This window comes from Cucumis sativus, unplaced genomic scaffold (assembly GCF_000004075.3).
Source record: "Cucumis sativus cultivar 9930 unplaced genomic scaffold, Cucumber_9930_V3 scaffold58, whole genome shotgun sequence".
Taxonomy (NCBI): Eukaryota; Viridiplantae; Streptophyta; class Magnoliopsida; order Cucurbitales; family Cucurbitaceae; genus Cucumis; species Cucumis sativus.
Window position 1 is genome coordinate 253,622 of NW_022279555.1, and position 16,571 is coordinate 270,192.

The window sequence follows — 16,571 nt, forward strand, 5'->3', positions numbered from 1 at the left end:
AATGCCGAATGGATACCAACCACCCAAGTTCCAACAGTTTGATGGAAAGGGTAACCCAAGACAACACGTTGCTCACTTCATTGAAACATGTGAAACTCCTACTACGAGAGGAGATTTGTTGATAAAGCAGTTCGTTCGAACTCTGAAAGGAAACGCCTTCAAATGGTACATCGACCTGGAACATGAATCCATTGATAGTTGGGAGTAACTTGAGGGGGACTTTCTCAATCGCTTTTACAGCACCCAGCGTATCGTCAGCATGATGGAGTTGACAAATAGCAAATAGCGAAAGAGGGAGCCAGTCATCAACTACATAAACCGATGGAGAGCTCTAAGCCTGGATTGCAAAGACAAGCTCATAGAAATGTCTGTAGTCGAGATGTGCACCCAAGGCATGCATTGGGAACTTCTCTATATTTTGCAGGGGATAAAACCACGCACGTTTGAAGAGTTGGCGACTCGTGCCCATGATATGGAACTAAGTATCACTCGTAGAGGAGCAAAAGATTTTTTGGTTCAAAAAATGAGGAGTGACAAGAATTAAATTGATGACACTAAAAAGATTACAGATAGTGTCATAAATGAGTCTATGGTTGTTCATGCAACCCCTTTGAAATCTTTCTCTAAAAGAAAAGAAACAAAATTTGAAGGAAAGCATGATAGAGAGGAAAAGCGACGCCCTTAAAGAAAGACAAGAAAAATTTTATCCATTTCCTGACTCTGATGTTGCAGACATGTTAGAGCACTGTTAGAGAAGCAACTTATTCAACTGCCAGAATGCAAACGACCGAAACAAGCAGAGAAAGTAGATGATCCTAACTACTGCAAGTACCATCGGGTCATTAGTCATCCTGTTGGAAAGTGTTTCGTGTTGAAGGAGCTAATTATAAAGTTGGCTCGTGAAAAGAAGATCGAGTTAGATATGGATGAAGTAGCTCAGACAAATCATGTTGTAATTGAGATGACTTCAAGTGTTCCGCCATCAACACACCTTTATGATTAATGGAAAAACTTGGTCCAGTTTGGGACTTTTGAACCTGTACATGTTCGATTCCAACAAAGGATCGTGACAAAGAAATCTCAAAACAAAGAAAAGCCTATTGAAGATGATTGCGAAGGATGGATAGTCATGACTCGTAAAAAGGGGAGACAATCAATTTTCGTACAAACGAAGTCGCACTTCCATCAGAAGCATGGAAAAGGAAGCAACTCTCGTAAAAATGAGAAAAGAAATAAGATGTGGAAGTCTAAGCCTATCAAAGGAAAAGATGAGGACTTCATCCGACATCGACGGTCGATAATTTTGAAAGAATCTCCCAAGAAGCTTCCTTGATGATCATCCAAAGAAAGTATTAGAAGTCCTTGCATGTCATGTTGTCAGTATAACAGAAGTCGACAACAATTATGCATCTTCTGAAGAAATCGACAATTCAAATGAAATTAAGCAAATGACTTTTGTCTTTGATCGTATCAAGCCTTCAATTACTCAATCTTCAATTTTTCAAAGATTGAGTATGGCCATGAAAGAAGAAGAAAACCAATGTTTAACATCTACTTCCACTCAAACTTTAGCTTTCAAAAGGCTAAGTATCTCCACATCAAAGAAATATCAACCTTCAACATCTGTTTTTGATAGACTAAAATGACAAGTGATCAACATGAAAAAGAGATGAAAACTTTGAAGGTAAAATCACTTCATGAAGAAAATAATGGCGAGAAGATACGCAGTTGTGTCTCATCACGCATGAAGAGGAAGTTATTTGTTGACATAAACACAGAAGGTCCCTTGATCGTGAAGCCAAAAATTATTATATTCACCAATTCTACAAATGAAGAAGGTGAACAAATTTTTTACGAAAATATTTGTTAAATGTGTAAAGCTCCTTATCGCAAGAGCCTAAATTGCATGATGCTCTTAGTCCACAAGAGCTTAAAAGGTGAATGACAAAAAAAAAAAAAAAAAAAACAGCAACTCAATTGAACTACGTTATGACTTGATCTTTGTGTTATAAAAAGGATACGTAGGCAGCTTAAAGTTTACTTTAAGTTCAGTCGCACGAAAAAAAAAATTATGCTTCATCGTGATGATGTAATCTCAATAGAAAATGAAATTCATGAGCAGTTACAACAGAAAAGAAATGGGACAAATGGGGCAAAGTCAAAGTAGCGAGCTCTACCTTTTCTTGCAAGTGTTGCAGCTGAAAAGATATTCATCTTCATCTTCTCTCAAGTGTTGCAGCTGAAAGGATCTTTATCTTCACCTTCTCCATGTGTTGCAGCCGAGAGGATTCATCTTCATCTTTTCCATGTGTTGCAGCCGAGAGGATTCCTCTTCTCCCACGTATTACAACCGAGAGGATTCATTTTCATCTTCTCCCACGTGTTATAGTCAAAAGGATTCATCTTCATCTTCATCTTCTCCCACGTGCTGTAGCCAAAAGGATTCATCATCATCTTCTTCCACGTGTTGCAGACGAGAAGATCATCATTTTCATCTCCTAGGTGTTGCAGTCGTTATCATCTGCATCCCCGATGTGTTGCAACCGTCATCATCTACATCTCTGATGTGTCACTGCCGACATCATCTGCATCTTCGATATGTCGCTGTTGTCACCATCTGCATCTTCGACGTGTCGCAACCGTTACCATCTGCATCTTCGACGTGTCGCAGTCGTCAGAATCTCCATCTGCATGTGTTGCAGTCATCATCATCTGCATCTCTGATGTGTTGCAACCGTCATCATCTGCATCTTCAATGTGTTGCAGGTGTCATCATCTGTATCTTCGATGTGGCTGTCACCATCAGAATCTTCGACGTGTCGCAGCCGTTAGAATCTTCATCTCCATGTATTGCAGTCATCACCATCTGCATCTTTGATGTGTTGCAGTTGTCATCATCTGCATCTTCGATGTGGCCGTCATTATCTTCGATGTGTCGCAGCCGTCACCATCTACATTTTCGATGTGTCGCAGCCATCAGAATCTCCATCTCCATGTGTTACAGTCATCATCATCTGCATCTCTGATGTGTCGCAGCCATCATCATCTGCATCTTCGATGTGGTCGTCATCATCTTTGATGTGCCGCAGTCGTCACCATCTGCATCTTCGACGTGTCGCAGTCATCAAAATCTCCATCTCCATCTTCGATGTACGAATCTTCATCTCCATCTTCTTCTTCCATGTGCTCCAGTTGGTCGAATCTCCATCTCCATTTTCGTCTTCGATGTGTCGCAGTCGATTGGATCTCCATCTTCGATGTGTTGCAGCCGATCGGATCTCCATCTCCATCTTCGATATGTGGATCTTCATCTCCATCTCAGTCTTTCATGTGCTGCAGTCGGTCGAATCTCCATCTCCATTTCTGTCTTTGATGTGCCGCAGTCGATTGGATCTATATTTACATTTTTGTCTTCGATGTGTTGCAGTCGATCAGATCTCCATCTCCATTTTCGTCTTCGATGTGTCGCAGCCGATCGGATCTCCATCTCTATTTTCGTCTTCGATGTGTTACAGTCGATCGGATCTCCATCTCCATTTTTGTCTTCGATCAAGCTTGGTGTGCTCCACCATATAAATTGACCAAACTTCGTATAACATTTTAATCACACTTATGTCCAAATGCATAGTATGATTAAATTGACATATTAACTAGAACCAAATCCAAGAACAAATTCACTTATTTCAGCTTATCGTTTTCGAGATTCACCCATCATATAAACGTGCACAAATCTCTAAAAGGAGACATTTGTTGAGCAATAAATTTTGACCAATTAAATTACGCCACATCATCACAATAAATATGATGATGATTATACTTTTGTTTGAGTTTGGATAATTAAGTTTACTCAACCCAACTCAATTCATATCCAACAAAAAAAATGGGCTCAAGCCCAAGTCGAATAAGCAGATGGGCCCAAGTTCAAATTCAACTCAGAAATGGGCTCAAGTCCAAGCCCAACAATCAAATGGGCCCAAGTCCAAGTCTAGCAAGCAAATGAGCCCAAGTTCACCTAAAGCCCATGAAATTTCTCTATAAATAGAGACCATTGCCATTCATTTTAAAAGGGGTCTTTGGTTGAATAAAGAATTGAACCTCTGAAGTACTGAAGAATTGAAGATTCAAACTTCTACAAGCTCTCAAGACGTCAAAGTTCATATCAACCTGGAGATCAACAACTTCTGAAAGTTGGAAGATTAAACTTTCCTTGGATTCCATAAGATCGAAGTTCAAATCAACTTGCAACTACAATATCCTAAAGATCGAAGATCAAAAAGTTATAAGTTTTAACTTGTATTCGAGAGAAAGCATCAAAGGAGTAAATACTAGAGGTTGTATGCACAATATTCATCAATATATAAAGTTCAATTCCACGAAATACATTTATTCGAAATCTCGTGTGAACAGTGAGAATATGGTTAACCAAGTTTAAATATATAATGCAACAATACAAACGTAGTGACCATAATCACAAAATTTAAACCGAACTCAAACAACACATGAACATAAAATAAAAAGCAACATACCAACATTGTTTACTATCGAATAATAGTCCAAATCAAATCATGGATTGGTCAAACATTATCTTTAGGAGAATATTACAAAGAAAAAAAAGTATGAAAAAGTGCATTTTATAAAATATTATTATAACTAAACTAAAAGTATTTTCTTGAATAACCTAAAAAACTCATTTTTGTTTAACATTTTTTCTAAAAACTTCTTAAAATAAAAACACAATGTGTTTTAAAATATATATTTTAAAAAATATTTATACGTACAAATTTCTTTTGTTTGTTATATATACTAAAAAATATTTTTATAAAAAATCTTCAAGACTAATCGATGACAACGGTCGTCGAAGTTGATTATCGGAAGTTCGTCGATGGAGTCACTAGAGATGATGGTGGGAGATTGGCCGACCATGATCATTGAAGATTAGCCTAAACCCAAAAGATAAATATTTTTTTGTAATAAAAGTAAACTAACATTTGACTGAACAATTTTCTCTATTCCTTTTGACTTCTTTTGGATTTTTTTTCTTTTTCAAAATAAGAATGGTCACTTTGATTCTCAATTTTGTCGGATTATAATAATTTATACTCAAACACATATTATAATAACTCGTACTATAATAATTTACACATAAACACAAATTATAATAACTAATTATAATAACTAATATTATAATATTATGTACCCTAAACACGACTATAACAACTTAAACTATAATACTATGCACCAAACTTCTCCTAAAAGAATTTGTTTATATGAATATGATGTCTCTCTAAAGATGAAGAAACAATTTATTTATAGAGAGTGATATTGCAAAAAGTTAGTGAAACTTAGGAGTGAGCATTGACTTTAAAAAAATCAATTCAAACAATCGAAATTAACCAAATCTATTTATTATTTAATATTAAATAAAACAAACCGCTCATAGTAATTGTCTCGTTCCTAGATTTGGTCGATTTCCTAAACCTTAAGTCTATATTTTCATTCTATAGGTTTTGTTTACAGCACTCGGGTGAAAAAATGGCGCCCAAGGGAAAGAAAACCAATAGCCCTACTAGCGACAGCGACGAGGACGAAACCTTCTATTACCGGTATCCCTCCGCCCCCTCTTCTGACCCGTCGCTGCCGTCGTCTTCACAGTCGCACTTCTCATCGCAATCGCACTTCTCATCGCAATCGCACTCACACTCACACTCTTCCACTAAGTCTGGCGGTGGTTCTGGAGGTTTGGTTCCTTCGAAGTCTACTCTCTATGTTTCCAATTTCGACTATTCACTCACTAATTCCGACCTCCACACTCTCTTCTTCAACTTTGGTAAGATCGCTCGTGTTACGGTGTTGAAAGATCGACAGACTCGCAAGTCTCGCGGCGTTGCCTTCGTCCAGTTTATTTCTCAGGACGACGCGGTGAAGGCCGCGAAACAGATGCACGGGAAGATTTTGAATGGCCGTGTTCTTAAGGCTGCTATAGCGACTGATAATGGTCGTGCGCTGAGTTTATAAGGAAGAGGGTTTATAAGGATAAGAGTAGGTGCTACGAGTGCGGCGCAATTGATGGGCATTTGTCTTATGAATGCCCTAAAAATCAATTGGGGCCAAGGGAGCGACCAGAACCGAAGCGGGTAAGAAGGGGTGGAGTTGGTGCTAGGCACGAGGAGGATTGGGGATCGGATGTTGGAGAAGGGTTTGAGGATGACAATTGGGCCTCGGTGGTGGACGGAGATGCAGACCAGAGACTCCTGACTGGCGGTGAGAACATTGTAGAGAAGAAAAAAGAGAAGAAAGCAAGTTATTTCAGTGACGAGAGCGACGAAGATGATTAACTGAGCCTGTCTCTTTGGGAAGAGTTTGTAAAAGGTGCGTGGTTTTTACTATTGTATTGTTTTTATCTGCCGTTCCATTATATTTTGAACCTCTATTTCTGGTTGATTTTGGTGCATGATTTTTGGGTGGCATTGTTAGATGAGATAAAGCTTACAGAGTTTAGATTTTGGGCTGCCGGGTGCGATAAGTAATAATGAGTTACAGGTATGTAGTCTACACTTCGTGGTAATGTCAGGAGTAGTCAGGATTGGAATACTAACTCTTAACCTATGGCACTTGCTCTCCACCAATAGGTTAGTAATTGAAACTAGAAATGTTATGTTGAATTCAAAGACTCTCTTTGGAGAGCTGAAATGTATGAGTTTAATTACAAATCGGCTCTAAAACGCTGAATCCAACCATTGGTTATTGATTACATTACATTACAATCTCATCCGATGACGGTCTACCGAATACCCCAAGGATTTAGGCACCGCTGTTAACAGTATATGAGCACTACACTGGAATTTGGAAGTGGTAATAAATACTCATCTTCCAATGCCTCCTGTTTTCTTTTAAGAGTTAAGGATTTCTGCAGTCAGAGAGTATAAGTTGCTTATTCAATCTCATGAGCATGAGCAATATTTGTATTTTTGTACATTTTGGAATTCCCATATCATGATCTCGGCGTTTAATGCCAAGGGCTTGATTTCCCAATGTGCCAAGACTTGTCCAAAGGATTCTTTGATCAAACATTATTGTTATTATTATTCTTTTTGAGGAGACATTTCTTTTATCAGAAACATATAAATAATTTCATTGATGGGATGAAATTACAAAAGAGCACATATGCTGCGAGAGATTACAAAGATTATTCCATTGTGATATAAGAGAAGTAAGATTGTAATAATGAAAGTGTGGGGTGAATTTACACCAAGTGAAGGTTGTATACAAAAGATGATCGAAAAGTGAGTGAAGTCGGATTCCTTATCTTTGAAAGTACGATGGTGGCATTTGTTTCAGATGAGCCAAAAGAGAACTCTTCACTAAGATTAGATGAAAAGCAAGGGTGGGGAACTCCAGAAAACCCAAGGGACTTGGGAGAAAAATCAATCCAATGACATCAATCGATAATGAGAGTGAAGTCATTACTTAAACCTTTAAAGTGGATACACGTTCACCAATTTTAAGGTTCATACCTTGTGGTTTGGATCAGTGTTAGGTGGTCTGCTCTCTTCTAGTTAGCATCATAGTTCAACATTTTAACCTAATATATTGTAATCCTCTTCTTCCTACTAACTATTTGTCCATTTAGGCACATTTTCTAATAATTTTGCTTTTAGTTTTGTTTGTTTCTTCTGTTCAAAGACTAGGAAAGAAAAAGTAGTTTTCAAGAACATTTTTATCAATTGTTCAAAGAAGTTTAGTCATAAGTAATTTTCATAAGCATAATTTTGTGAAACAAAATTGTTGCCAAATAGAGGCTTAAGTTTTTTTAGCTTTCAACTTGACTTTGTGATCAATCTCTTCATGTTTGAAAGAAGAAGGCATTTGCCACATTTTAGCGAAGAAGGCATTTGCCACATTTTAGCTTTCTCCCCTTTACCACTTTGTTTTAGTGGAGCTACGTGAGGAAAAGGTGCCATGTCTCTGAACTATTTTGATTTATCATTCATATAATTTCTTACTTCTAAATCTCTGATGTACCCAGCAAAAAATATTGCTAATATATTTGAATCTATCTATTCTATAACTTATATTCTTGCACTTTCAACGCTTTGATCATAGTCACAAGATGTGTGTGGAAACAACAAAATGCAACCTTAAACATATTGGGTTAAAGAAATATTCGATATCACTGATTTCAACTTTTGATTATCACTGATTCATCTATAATTTTGGCTGGATCCATGATCTTCCTAACTCATAGTAGTATATGTTTATCATAACCAATACGTCTTACTGTCGTTACAACATCTTTGTGGGTTTTTGTTATTGTTTTGCTTTGTTTTAGCTGTTGGTTTATTTGACTAGTGACTTACATGAGATTTAGTCTACCTTGACATTTCTCATAACACGACCCGTCCTTGTCTTCTGAGCTAAGAGGATCAGGCTTAGTCAAGTCTACCGTCACATTTCAATTTAATGATCTATTATGTTTGATTTTTCGTGAATTTGTGTTACTTAATGATCTATTTTGTTTCTCGCTTATCAAATAATTGGAATTAAGAGGAGATTTGTTTAACATTTGATGAGAATGGTGATGCGTTAAAGATTCGATTTTATTGCCAAGTGTCTTCGTGAGATTATGTCTTTCGGTAGTGTTGAAAGAGCTACTGTTTCTAATTTTGGTTCATTTCTTGTTATGGGAGATTGGTTTAAGATATGGAATAAATGTAGTTCATTTCAGGTAATAATGTTGCAAAGCTTTTTAATATTCCTTCACACAACCATGGTTCCGTGTATTCAGTCACCTTTATTTTCTTGTGGCAGGCTACATTAAGATATATCAAGGTTGGAGACCAAAGTTGAGAGGCTAAAGTCGGTAGTACAAGTTAAAGATAGGGAGATTGCAACAGTTACACGAATAGTACAATCTCGAGACTTGTCTAAATTCTATGATTTCTCTCTATTTAACATTGAACAAGGAAGTTCTTTTCCACAGGAAGCCAAAGGTAAGGCTGCTTTTAAAGCTCAAATTGACAAGCTACAGTAGGAAAATGTTGAACTCCAGAGAAGGGTTATTGGCAATCAGGTTATGGTAGTTGGATGCTGTGAGATAGATACTAGTTTCTATGTAATAATTTTAGTACTAATGTTGTTTTCTGTTTGTGTGCAAAGCAAGTAAGAACTCAACAAATACATGAGATGAAGAAGAAAGAAAAGGAGTACATCAAATTGCAGGTGAGAACCTTTTAGTTTTTTTGGTTCTAGGCTCAAGTTGGACTCTGTTAGAGGTGTTTATTATTTACAACTGAGATAGGAGCTTTTGTATGTCTAAACCAAGTCTTAAGGGAGAAAAAGAAAGAATTCCTACCAAACCCTTCCACCAAGACCATAGAATTCCCTTGAAGAGGCAGAATACATAATCATCAGTCTAAAGCTTACAGTACTCAAGAGACAAAAGAGTTGAATTGAAATGTTCATCATGTTTGAAATGCCAACAAAGTTAAATGGTAGATGAGATGTGTTGAATTCGTGATTGACTCAAAGTAAGTTCATCAACAATACGTAATATTTTCTTCTTCTTGTGTTCTTATTACAGTTTCTTTTTAATTTCTCAGTATTTCTGTGCTTACTAGGGGTGAGTAGAGATCTTATACATCTTAGATTGGTATTTCCAAGTGCTGTACTTTCGTACTTTTAAAGTATTTCATTTGGATGTCATCTACCTCTAAGCCTAAACGCTACAATGACAATGGAAGATATTAGGCTGTGCAGTAGGTGATAAATTTCAGGTTTCTCTTAGGGTGGAATTAGAAGAGAATCTAGGTGTTTTGTACACAGAAAAAGAGAGGGAATATAAATGATGATTGATCATGTAAGCAAATAATGTGTTGTTTTGTTAAGGAGTCAAAGGGAATTTAGATGAATGGGAAGGACAGGTTGGAAGGAGTGATTAGATTTTATGAAATTTATGGACCAAGTTACCGTGGGGGGGAATTACGTTGAATGGTTTGTCCAATTAAAAATTTCCATTACTTTTATGGTACCCTTATTGTCACCATTCGTCTCTTTTTCTATCACTCGAGATCCCTTCCTTGCCTTGCCTTTATCCAAATTATTGTCTATTTCTTGTAGCCAGTGAGTCCATCTAGCTTTGCTTAAAAATGTTAATTACCAAAACTTTAACTACGCCTTAATAATGCCTTTTATTGTTTGTTTTTGTTTTTGTTTTTGTTTTTTTCTTTTTTGATTTAACAGTTAAAATCTATGTGTTGGTATAACGTACCACAACGTATCTATTCTTATATTGCTATATCTTATTTACTTCAAATCAATGTCTTACGAGCTAACATCTTATTTCATGAATATACGCACTTACATTCTCACTTAGCGTGGCTCTACTTTTCATATTTCAAACTCACAAATGAGAAAGAGTGTTGGATGTTATGTTAAATTTACTCTCTTATCCATTAGCTTAAGCTTCTATATGTATTGGTGCTTTCTTGATACACTCAAATATTTCTCTTTTATTACTTGTTTTCTCAACTTATATGTATCATAAGACCTTTTACATGTCTTCATCAACATGATACTTAAAATACAAAGCTCAACCTCTTTTTTGCCACTCCATGGCATGAGTATCCTGGCCCATTAGTCATTTTTCTTGAAAACTTAAACCAGGTTATGGAAGACATATTTGAGAGTGTTTTTAGAAACTAGTTAACAAAATTGATTTTTACTAATAAATGTTTTGTTAAAAGTGATTTTCATGGCATATTAACGTTCGTTTGTGTCTATACTTTTAAAAGTGATTTTGTAACATAAAAAGTAATTTCCAATGACTCGAAAACATGTTTGGAACTTAACAGAGGTAGGAAAAATTCAAATGCAAAAATAGACATGGTATGTTGGCTTGTCTGATTCTTACTTGTTTTCTTTTATTTATTTTTTTGAAAAATTTGATGAGATATGACATTAGTTTGTTGTTGATTGTTCTATCATTATGGTTTTGATCTTAACCATTTTTTCTCTCTCTCTTTGGTCTTTTGTGTTGCTTTTGATTCTATATGTTCTTAATTTTAATGTCTTGGGTCTTTGTCGGTGGTGGAGATTAGAGATGCTTGTGTTCTGAAGAAGATAATGGAAGAATTTTTTATTTGTATTATGTGAGATTGTTTTGAGTTTCATTTTGCATTTGTTGGAATGGAAAGAAAAATTACTCTGTTATCCATGCTTAGTTAAGTTTTAGTTAAGTCTACCTTGACATTTCTCATAACACGACCCGTCCTTGTCTTCTGAGCTAAGAGGATCAGGCTTAGTCAAGTCTACCGTCACATTTCAATTTAACGATCTATTATGTTTGATTTTTCGTGAATTTGTGTTACTTAATGATCTATTTTGTTTCTCGCTTATCAAATAATTGGAATTAAGAGGAGATTTGTTTAACATTTGATGAGAATGGTGATGCGTTAAAGATTCGATTTTATTGCCAAGTGTCTTCGTGAGATTATGTCTTTCGGTAGTGTTGAAAGAGCTGCTGTTTCTAATTTTGGTTCATTTCTTGTTGTGGGAGATTGGTTTAAGATATGGAATAAATGTAGTTCATTTCAGGGTAATAATGTTGCAAAGCTTTTTAATATTCCTTCACACAACCATGGTTCCGTGTATTCAGTCACCTTTATTTTCTTGTGGCAGGCTACATTAAGATATAGCAAGGTTGGAGACCAAAGTTGAGAGGCTAAAGTCGGTAGTACAAGTTAAAGATAGGGAGATTGCAACAGTTACACGAATAGTACAATCTCGAGACTTGTCTAAATTCTATGATTTCTCTCTATTTAACATTGAACAAGGAAGTTCTTTTCCACAGGAAGCCAAAGGTAAGGCTGCTTTTAAAGCTCAAATTGACAAGCTACAGTAGGAAAATGTTGAACTCCAGAGAAGGGTTATTGGCAATCAGGTTATGGTAGTTGGATGCTGTGAGATAGATACTAGTTTCTATGTAATAATTTTAGTACTAATGTTGTTTTCTGTTTGTGTGCAAAGCAAGTAGGAACTCAACAAATACCTGAGGTGAAGAAGAAAGAAAAGGAGTACATCAAATTGTGTGTGAGATACCTTTTAGTTATTTTTCGGTTCTAGGCTCAAGTTGGATTCAGGTTATATAGGAGTTTTTGTATGTCTAAACCAAGTCAAGTCTTAATGGAGAAAAAGAAAGCATCTATATCAGGAACGGAGATAATGAATTTGCTACAAGTATATTTTAGTTATTTATCAATATTTTACCCATAATGGATCATTCCTTTCATTTACTGGCTTTTGTAATGTATGATATGAACAGAAAGAGGGTGACGACGTGGAACTTGGAATGGCAAGAAAACTGATAACGATTTCTATAAAAGGATAGTATGTTAAAACCTCTATTTTAAATGTTTGTGCATGAGCATGATTGTTAGTGGTTAAATAAAATATTCTCATAATTGTCTCATGGTTAGGTGGATGCTTATGAAGTTAAAAATCAAGAATTGACGTCAGAGAATGCTTATTTAAAGACATTGACCAGTAAATGCAGGTTTGCAACAATTTTGTTATTGTCTGTGTTTTAAGTTTACTAAATTTTTATCAAATAAATTTTGGAAGGGTGGTGAGCATGCAATAAAACAAGTTTGTAGAATGCATCTATTCCGTCTTATTAATTTTGTGATATTGAGGTTTTTTGCCATTCTTTTATTGAATTATTTTTGTGAATTTTAATTCTTGAAGTTCATTGTTTTATTGGTTTATTTGATAGACAAAAAAACCCCCTAAATTTGTATCAGATATGGTTTTAGTAATTTGTTTTCTTAAGATTCATCCCTTACATTTTGTTTAGTTAATTATTCCTTGTTTGGTATAATTAATTTTTTTGAATTATTTGTTTGTTTTTATTTTTATTTTTTTGTTTGAAAGAGCTTTTGTGATCAAATTTCTTGAACTTTGTTTGATCGATGATGAATGAATGAGAATAGAGGAAGGTCATACTAGTTCGCAAACTAAATGAAATACATGTTTAACACTACTCATGCATTGTTGATACTACAAACTGAAGAACATTAGGTTTTCTTATAATGGACTTGAGATATGCGGCATCTTTTGGAAACATTACATTTTTTTCAGTCAGTTATGCAAGCATGACTGGTATTTTTGAATCTCATTAGTCTATTCGTAGACATTTGACCCTTCTGGATGTTTATAATTGTAGTTTGTGTTTACTCCATTTATTCATTTGATTTTCAGAATATTTGTACAAGTTATATTTTATTTCTTCCTTATTAAACATAATTGATTTTCTTTTTTGAACTTGGCCTACACAAGCTTGAGATACTTAAGGGCATACATGATATGTCACGTTTCTACTTTTAAGGACATCAATGATTAATCAACCATAATTAGGAAGAGCTTTAGAACTTAAAATCCAGAACTCAAATAAACATATATCCTTCTACAAAGTTGTTGAAAAACGTCTTGTTATTCATACCTAAAATTTTCAACTTCAGATTCCAACGGATGTACTCTACAGCCCTCTGGAAGTTCACATTGTTCAGAACCACCTGTATTCTGACCTTTCTTGCTTTCTACCGCCAAAACGCAACTCTCCGTTACTCAAATTAAATCAAAAACCCCAACTTAGAAAATAGACTCAAAATGAAAACTTTTAAGACTAATTTCACTCAAAACACTCGAGTGGATTGTGAGAAACTTAATACTAAATTTGGCCTATTTATAGAGTTCATTGCATGAGTACAAGCTGACACCTCATCCTTGCTTAAATTCACCTTAAACCTTCTTAAGGAACCTCCTACTTACTTTACACCTTAAAATGCATGCTAACAAGGTTTTACACCTCACTAAAACCTTAAACCGCTTGCCCTTATCATGCCACATAGTTGTCCAAAACGCATAGTTAACTTCCAAGGTCATCTCACCTAGTTTCTCGCCCAAACTACATAACCCAACTTAGAAAAGTTATAACTTAAAATCCATAACTCTTTTGACAAAACTTTCTTCTACAAAGTTTCTCTAAATGTGTTTTCTTCCCTAAAAAATTTTTCCTGAAATTTTGAGGGAAGAAAACGCCAAACGATGCGTTCTGTAGCGTTCTAAGAGTGTAGCTTGCTCAGATTCACTCGCAAACTGACCCTTTGCCTTCTTTTGTCCAAACGTCAACTTTCTCATATCCAAAACGCCCAGCAACCTTCTTCAATAAACTAGACTCAAATTATGAATTTTCAAGTCTAGATTGAGTGTAATTTTCCGAGTTGTGAGAAACTCCTTTCTGAAGTTAGCTAAAACACCTAACCTCTTTAATCCTTCTTTCTTGCCAACCTTAAACACTCAAAACCCTAAACCCTAACCTCTAAAACCATTTTGCCAAGTCAACCCAATACGCCTAAAAAGTACTATTCTTTGATATTGAACCAAAAACTTTCCTTCTTTCAAACCTCTTAAACTCTTTGAAAAAGACTACACTACCCAAAGTTTGGGTCTTACATAAAGAAAGAAGAAGATAGACTCAAGATATAAAAATAAGGAAGTTAATCATCTCGAAAGAAAAGATATAAGGAGAATTTCATTTTGATGCCTCTTGATCTTTAACTGATCTTCGCTATTCCTTTCTACCTCTTTCCCCTTTATGTGGAAAGACCTGGTTGGATAGCCATAGGTCCAAGGTTTCTAGTCTTTTTACTAGTTTGGAAAAGCCAATTAATTCAGTTTAGTAGAGGTGTAAAACGGAGATTGCTTGAGTTCGACGAATGAAAGAGAGCTCGTACCCGTAACTTTTCCTTGATTCTGCACTCTTGTGGGTAATAGGCTTTCCTTCCTTGTCGTAGGTTCCTTTTGTTGGACTTTTTCCTTCCCTCCTTCTTACTTGTTCATCATACCATAGTAATAAGAATTTCTTAGAAATAAGCTACTTTCTCTCCTTCAACTACTGATCAATTAGAACCTCGCGTCTGCACGCACCTTGTTTTTAGGACTTTAGGAAATGGAAGAATGTCAGATCGAATAATTTGACTTTATGTACACTAAGACAAGTGAATGGGTGTCTATCTTTTAGCTTTTCTTGATATACATGAATATAGGACAACCATAGAGTAGATGAGATTAGGGGAAGATTCTTGAGACCTCAACCTTTGCCGCGACTATCAATATTCTTTGAACCTCTTTTCCTTGCCTTTGTGTCGTTAGTTTGGGAATCAGGAAGAAGCTAAGCAAGGCATGAAGAAATTATTAACCATTCTAGATGTCATTCAGGTTGGATGCCAAATACGAGAAAACCTTTCTGAAGAGTATGAATGTGAAATTCTCATAAGCAATGAGATAGCCACTAGCTTAACCACCATGAGCCACACCCCGTGGGTCGATCGTACCCCTTCAGTTCTTTTTCAACCTCAAAAAATTGAGTGAAGCATCAAAATGAAATTCTTTCACTTCGTTTTCATCTATTTTCTAGAGAGCTTTACAAATAAGGTCTTCAACGCAGAACCTAATTACAAACTGGTACAATTGTCTTTCTGTAAGAAGGTATCATGTCCATTTATCACAAGAGATCGACTTAGAAGTTCAAATGCACTTAAATAATGAGAAGGATCATTATGGGTAGTGCCAAGAGGCACAATTCAATATGCGTGAGAAGCGCATTTAAGAAAAAAGGTTTGAGGAGGAGGGGAGATCCAGATACTCGTTGGAGACTCCAACCAGCATGATTAGTTGTCTTCCTGCTCTCAAAAGTCTACCTGGAAATAAAAGGAAGTTTCAGAAACTTTAGGATGAAAGGCATAGGAAGGCATAGGAGCGAGGGAGTCAAAACCTTGCATTTCTGAATTTGAGCTAATACCTACGGTATTTCGACTATTATTTCTCCTTTTAAGCCACTTATCTAATTACCTCATGAATGAAAGAGTGATCCATCCTTAGCAAGAAGAGCTGAAACTGGGAATGAATAAAAGGAAATAAGAAGGAATGAGGCTTCCTGCTCCAAAAGAAGACGGTAAAGCTTTTGGTCTCGCCTTTTCTCCTCTGCCTTTCTTTTGCACTCCTTTCAAAGTAACTCATTATTATACATAATCAATTCTATTTCCCTTTCATGGGATAGATGATGGAATTTCCGCAAATTCGATTAGGATGAAGAAGCCCACGTAGCAGTTGTGAGTTTTTCACGGACTGACTCGTACATTATCGTTCTCAGCACCTCAATAGAGGATTCCACTTCTTATGGAAAAAGTTCAAGACCTAGGCTTGATCTTTGTAAATGAGAATATATAGAAAGATAAAAATCTAAGATAGAAGAGTTGGGCACAAAAAAATATATAGAAGATTTTCGCTTGATTGTAGGCAATATCCCAAAAATACCCTATCTTATGGAGCCTTTGTTTTGTTCAATGGATAAACAAGTCTAGAGGATGAGTAGGAGGTACGAAGAATATTGCAAAGATTTTTGGTTCATTTTGCAAAGGAAGAATATTGACAAAGATCATTGATAACAAACTTTCTAGAATTCTTTTCTCATATGGACCCCGTCCAGAGGACTTGTTTATCCATTAAAAGAGTCA

At 35.7% G+C, this 16,571-nt stretch overlaps 1 pseudogene; it reads left to right on the forward strand.

Moving 5' to 3' along the window:
- The first annotated feature begins 5,490 nt into the window (after nt 1-5,490).
- Nucleotides 5,491-12,732, forward strand: LOC116406047 (annotated as a pseudogene).
- The last annotated feature ends 3,839 nt before the right edge of the window (nt 12,733-16,571 follow it).